The sequence below is a fragment of the Orycteropus afer genome, unplaced genomic scaffold, assembly GCF_000298275.1.
Source record: "Orycteropus afer afer isolate SDZICR_OR568_19922 unplaced genomic scaffold, OryAfe1.0 scaffold00686, whole genome shotgun sequence".
In the NCBI taxonomy this organism is placed as follows: Eukaryota; Metazoa; Chordata; class Mammalia; order Tubulidentata; family Orycteropodidae; genus Orycteropus; species Orycteropus afer.
In genome coordinates this window covers 763,105-770,306 of record NW_006922273.1, presented here as the reverse complement: position 1 = coordinate 770,306, position 7,202 = coordinate 763,105, and positions in this window count along the sequence as shown.

Here is a 7,202-nt window from a genome sequence, read left to right as displayed (position 1 = left end):
AATTCTGATTACACATAGGTTATTCCTTTTGGTGGTATTCCACATGAATCTTAGGCTTTCTTCATTTTGCTTTGATCTTTTCTCTGTTTGATCCCCAAAGAAATATTCAGAGATTTGTCTTCAATCTCATTAATTCTGTCTTTCATTGATTCAATTCTTCTTCTTTGCCCTTTCAATGTGTTACCTATTTCTGAAAATTTAGTACTAATATTCTGGATTTCTATCTGTAGATTTTGTATCATTTCTAATTTTTCATTTATTTTGTCATTTTGTTCATGTATTTTCTTCCGAAATTATTCTAGGATTTTGTCTGTGTTTTCTTCAATTTTGTCAGTGACAAAATCTATCTCTCAGTCTGTTGAAGGAACCTATAATTCTTTTGAATTCCTTATCAGGAAGTTCCAATGTTGCTTCTTCCTCAGCTATGTTTTCTAGGTCTGTATCCTGCTCCCTTGTTTCTACTGCTTAATCTTGTTTCTTTGTGTGGACTGTCATGGTATGGTGTCTCTGAGACATTGTGACTTTGTTGTATCTATATTTAATTGGTGATTGTATGTTGGAGTGATTCACCCAATATTTTTGTTTTCTTCTTTATTTATTTTGGATGTATCTGAGTAAACAGGGTACTGTGCTCTTCTATTCACTAGTTGGCAGCACTCATGCATTCACTAGCTGTCTTCTGGTAGGTGTGATAGAGAATGAGAGTGGCTGCACAGATCTCTGTTAACTGTTTGTGATGAGAAGTTAAGGGTGATTCAAAGTCTTATTTGTGGTCATGTGTCATTGGCCAGTTGGTGCAGAAGGAAGTGGTGGCTCTCACTTAGCAAGTGGAGCTACAGGAGGGGTGGGTGTGATTGGCTTGTATGGGCATGCATCTTGTCTCCCACTCAGTTAAACAAAAATAAAAATTGAAAAACCATCAAAAAAGTAAAAGCAAAGAACACACACCACATAAGCACACAGGAACAATCACCAAAAAGAGAAAAAAGAAAAAAAAAAAAAAAAAGAAGAAGAAGAAGAAGAAAGGCAATAAATGAGAGAAAATATTTAAAGACATACTTAAAAAAGGCAAAAGAAAAATGAATAGAAAAAGAGAGGGGAAACAAACTCTTTTCTTGGGGTGATAAGAGAAAAGAGGTAGTGTAGAAGAATAATGAAGAAAAAATGGGAAAAATGCAGAAGTACAAAGAAGGAATGGGGAGAAACACAAGAAAGGAAAATGGGCACCAGGAAATAGGAAGAGAGAAAAAGCAGAAAACCAAACCTGGGAAGAGAAGAAGAAAGAATTATAAAAAGGACAAAATAATAAAAATAATTTAAAAACAGACAAAAACAAACTAAAAAGAAAAAATCTGGGCAGGGCAGGGCGGAGGAGGGCACCCAGGCCCCATCAGAGCACACAGACTGGGATAGAATTCCTACCGGCTCAGAAGGTGGGTGGGAGTGAGGGATAGCCACAAGAGAGTGTGGGGTGTAAGAGTAAGTAACAAGGGGAATATCACACTTTTTCAGCCCTCAGTGTCCAGTATGTCCTTGCAGTCCCTGGCTAGTGGAGCCTATTCTTAGGTCACTTTAAATATCCAAAATGGTTGAACTGCTTATAAACATTCAAAATGGCTGTACCCTCTGAACAGCCAAAAGTCCATAGCTCAGTTTATCTCCTTCTTCACTGTTTCCATTTTTATCCACCAGCCACAAATGCAGTCCTCCATGCAGCCCCTGGCTAGCAGGGCCAATATTTAGGTTGATTCTTAGGTCTTAATACCATTTGGCACTATTCAAGCTGTTTGAGCCATCAGCATCGCTGATAATCTGCAGCTCTGTATGTCTCCTTTTTTTGGTGTTTTCATGCAGGTTCTTCTACTAGCTGGAGCTCAGTCCACTTCTGTATCCTTTGTTTCCAAGCTCAGGGCTCCAGAATTATCTTCTGTATCTGTGTTAATTGGTTCCTCTTTTCTTTGAAGAGGGTCTTTGTGGTTGGTCTGCCTATTCTGCCATCTTACCAGAACTGTGTTCATCAAATCCTCTTGTTGAGAATTCAGTAAAACTATGTTCATGGAGTGCCTTGTGGCCTGTTTTTGTAATTAAAGTTTCATTGAAACACAGCCATGGTCATTTATTTATGGATTGTCTAAGACTGCTTTCACACTACAATCCCAGAGTTGAGGAGCTGCAACAAAATCTACAGTCTAAAATATTTACTTTCTGGTCCTATACAGAAAAAAATTGCTGTCCTGCTCTTGATTAAAACCCTGGTATATTCCTTAAATTTGCATGCACTTGTTAATTATTGTTCAGTACTTTAAGTATTCTTTTATCTTCAAGAATTTCCCATTTTTGTCAGAATGTTGAGGAAAAAAATCAAATTAACTGTTTCTGACAAAGGAGGGAGAAACATAAATGAAACATCTTGTTTTCAAATCCTCTGCAAATAACAATTCTATTTTTTTTTTTTTTTGCAGACCTTCAAGTAATGTTTCTATCACTCACCTTCTTCTTTCACTTGCGAGTGAAAGAATCATCTGCCTTCCTTCACAGATTGAAACTGTTTGAATCCTTTAGCATTTAGGAATGCCAATATATATGATTGTCCAGCCTTCACATGCGTATGAGGCTACTGAAAATACCATGGCTTGGGTCAGGCACACCTTAGTCTTCAAAGTGATATTTTTTGCTCTTTAGCACTTTAAAGAGGTCTTTTGCACCAGATTTGCTCTAAGTATGTTGTCTATTTTCTTGGCTGCTACTTCCATGGGTGTTGATTGTGGATCTAAGTAAAATGAAATCCTTAACAACGTCAGTCTTTTCTCCGTTTAGCATGATGTTGCTTATTGGTCCAGTTGTGAGGATTTTTGTTTTGTTTTGTTGAGGTATAATACATACTGAAGGCTGTAATCTTTGATCTTCATTAGTAATTTTTCCAAATCTTCTTCACTTTTAGCAGGCAAGACAGTGTCATCAGCATATTACCGGTTATTAATGAGTCTTCCTTCAATCCTGACGCCACTTTTTTCTCCATATAGTCCACCTTCTCAGATTATTTGCTCAACATACAGATTGGATACATATGGTGAAAGGATACAACCCTCACACACACCTGTCCTGATTTTAAACCATGCAGTATCCCCTTGTTCTTGTCAAATAACTGCCTCTTGGTCTATGTACAGGTTTCTCATGAGCACAACTAAGTGTTCTGGAATTCCCATTATTCACAATGCTATCCATGATTTGCTATGATCCACACAGTCAAATGCCTTTGCATAATCAATAAAACACAGGTAAATATCTTTCTGGTATTCTTTGCTTTCAGGCAAGATCCATCTGACATTAGCAATAATATCCCTTGTTCTCTCCATATGTTGTGCATAAGGTCACTATGAGTTGAAACTAACTCAATGGCACCTAACAACAACAATAACAATAACAATATATATGATATCAAACATCCATCCTGAAAACAAAAAAGTTTAATGGAATCACCCATGTCTATTTGTTTCCCCCCAGATGGGAAACTTTGAGGCCAGACAAAGGATGCCAGCAGAGTTTTCTTTACCCGTGTACTACTTGATAGCCTGTTAAGAGTGCAAAGTGTGTGAAGCGTCCTCTCTTGACATTTATGTATATTTTTTTGCTTTCTTAGGAGCTGCATTTTTAAACTAAATTCCTTCTTATGTCATCCTAGAGGTTGAAAGCAAGATTGGGGCCAGGCTATCTGGAGTTCAGGTTTTGATTGTGAGACATACTAGCTGTGCATCTTTGGGAAGGTACTTAAGATTTCTGAGTCTCAGTAATGCCATCTGAAGTAGTCGTGTGCTGTTGATTATTAGGGAAGTGAGTCAGTATCTATAAAACTCTTAGAAGTGCACCTGTACACACTGAAAGCTATATAAGTGACTCATACTGTATTTCAGTTCTTATCAAGTACAATAAAGTAGCAGTGCTAAATATTAGTTTAATTCCTGAGAGTTTTATTGTAATCACAGAAATTTACACCTAGAGTAGAAGCAGTGGAAACTTCAGTTCAAGTTGGTCACAATTCCAGTATTAAGTAAATGACACACACAGCATAGGCACAGAGGCTTTCCTTGAAGAAACTCAATTAATGAACCAGGGAGAGAAGTATCTGTGGAAGATTTTCATTTGTTTCTTTTTCTAAAGTATGTTTGCTTATGTAAAGATGTGTTACTTTAAAAATTATGATGTCATAAGGAAGTTACTTATTTGTGAATATAACAAAACACAACAATGGACATGATTTATAAACTCTTTAGATCATCACCAATTATCCTTTATGATAGCCCAGTATACAATGTTGTTGTTGTTATGTGCAATCAAGTCAGACCCAACTTTAGCGACCCTTCCTTGGGTTTCTGAACAGTTTCACTATGGAAGTAGATTGTCCAACCTTCCTTCCGAGGAGTGGCTGGTGGGTTTGAACCGCCAGCCTTCTACTTTTTTTTTTCTTTAAGTGATCTTGGACCCCATTATTTTGGAGTCTAGTATCTTTATGGTTTTCTTTTTTGTGTGTATATGTGTGTGTTGTTTTTGCATGCAGGTCATAGTTCTCTCTGTGTTGCAGATAGTCTTTTTACAAGTCATCTGGATTCAAGTAGATGACACAAATTCTCTTTGTCTATATACTTGGTGACAATGTTAGGGACTATTGTGTTTAGTTTGTGAATAAGATTCAATAAAATGATCCTCAAAAAATCTGAAATAGGAGCAAATAATATAGATTACTTTTTGAAATCAGCAAACTGGCCAGGGACCATTTAAATGTTTGCTATATAAATTGCGTAGCTGGCTCTGACTTTACCGAAAAGAAAAAAAAAATCATGAATATAAATTGTTACTTCTGGGTGAAGGTGTTAGATAATAGATATTTCCAGTCTTTTATCTAATAGAAAGAAACACTCATGATAACTTCATGGCTACAGTGATTGACTGAGCATAGAGGATATCACTTTAAACCAAGTCATCATAAAAATTTGATTTAGAATGACTTAAGAGACTATTTGTTCTCTGGCAATACATACTCAATTTTCATAATAGAAGACTGGCATTTTTTCCCAAGATAATAAATTCATTCTCATACATCAACCACTCATTCATTCAACAAAAGCATACTGATGATCTACCATAAAGTAGGCAGTGTTCCAGGTGCTCAAGTTACACAAAAGAATCCAAACCCTCCAGGAATTTACAGCTTAGATGGGAGATGTAAAGATGGGTAAAATACAATACAACATGGTAAGCACTATGTAAATTTATGTGAAAGCCAAAGGATAGAGTGAGTTAGATAAAATTGTGCATAAGGGAATTAGATGAAGCACTCATTGAGAAAAAAAAAAAAGGAAAATCAAGTAAGTACAAAAGTTAGAACTGTTTTTTAAAAAAAGAATACCAATGACTGAATCACTCTATTTTTCCAATTTTCATGTTTATTACATTTATATATGATCATGGTTTAAAGAGTGAAATAGTCTTTCAACCTACCCCCAATGCCCCTCCCAGTTATCCATTCTCAACTTGTTTTGCAGGGTATTTGTATTAATTCAGTAGCTCTAAAAATTTTGCTTATGCTGCTATTTACTTATCTTTCATTTTTTGGTATTAACTATTGACTCCTCACAATGGATGCATAAATAATTAGCTCTCTTTTATGCTCCTGCCTGAATGCACATAAACCCATCCAATTTTTCTGGTTTTTGTAATAAAATAATATTATAATTTTTGTAGGATCGATATTTAGTATTTATATTACCATGATTGTGTAAAACTAAGCATAGCTGAGCCATGTAGTATCATTATATGCTTACTTCTTACCTGAACATGTGTTTGTTTTTCATGGAGGTAATAATTGTCTTTTTGCTTTTTCATTTACTTAGTATCTTATGTATGTATTAAATACAGATATTTGCAGACCAAAACATCCCAGGAAATTTTTAAAAGGATTAAAGTGATAAAATCCCTCTTGTGTCTGAATGTTTTGGCGGAAATTAGAGGTTAAATTTCTAAGACATATATAAGATAATAAGTGTGATGGTTATGTTTGTGTGTCAACTTGGCTAGGCCTGGTAGAGTGGCTGGGCAGCTGGTGGTAGTTATTTCCCATGGTGAAACTGGCAATCAACTCCATGGGGGGATCTACCACAAGCAGCTGAGTAGCTACTTTTGAGATGTGGTCTGCTTCCTGTATTTAAGGAGAAGCTTTGAGAATGGTCTCTAACCTATGGCACGCTTGGACCCTGCATGTAGCCATGTCGTTGCTCAGCAGCCTGCTATGCTCTGCCGACCTTGGGACTTACAGTGGACTTAAGTTAATGGCCTGCCATGTAGTTTGGTAACATCGGGACTGTGCCTTTTTACTTGTCAACCTTGGGGCTTCTCAGCCTCAGCAGCCAGCAGCTGTCTGAGTGAGGAAATGCCTCTAGCTCCAGTGGGCCAGGAGCAGGAGGCAGAGCTGGACAGTTTTTTTTTTTAAATAAAGGAGCATCTTAAAGATCATTGCAAGACAACAGGAAAGAAAATTCTACACTTTTATAAATTTAAAAATATTTTTATATTTGTTTAATTTAGATCTAATTCAACAGCAATTTTCATTAGACATGCATAATTTGCAAGTCTCTCTAAGCATTTGCTTAGTTCTGAAGGAATATTAACTATATTTACTTCATATTGATTTACACAATATCTAACTAAATCACAAATTTGCAATAAATAATGCAACTAGAGTAAAAAATTTTGAAAATTAATATATTTGGGTTTTCAGTAAATGTAGAATTAGACTGGTAGGGGAAGCAGTTGGGAGGAGAAGCTTGTTAAAATAGCTCATCTTGAAGTCGAGAGTGAAAAAAAGAGTCCAGTTATAATGAGGAGGGGAATGAAGACAATTGGATTAAGAAGTTAAAGATGATGTGGTACAGGTCCACTGAGCACAGTAGAATTGGAAACACGCTCACTAGGAGGTTGTCACTAGAAATGAGAATGTCTGAATTAAGATCTCTGTGACTTGTGATGTGTGGCCTGAGGCACTTATGTGTAGAAAAAATGCTCCGTGTGTCACATGAAGATTCTTATAAATACATAATGAATCAGTTCTAAGAACTTAGGAAGATCTAATTGTTCATATGATTTACTTGTTGGAAATGAATAAACTCACATGATTTTTTATAAAACATTTTTTCTAATTATTATCTTGA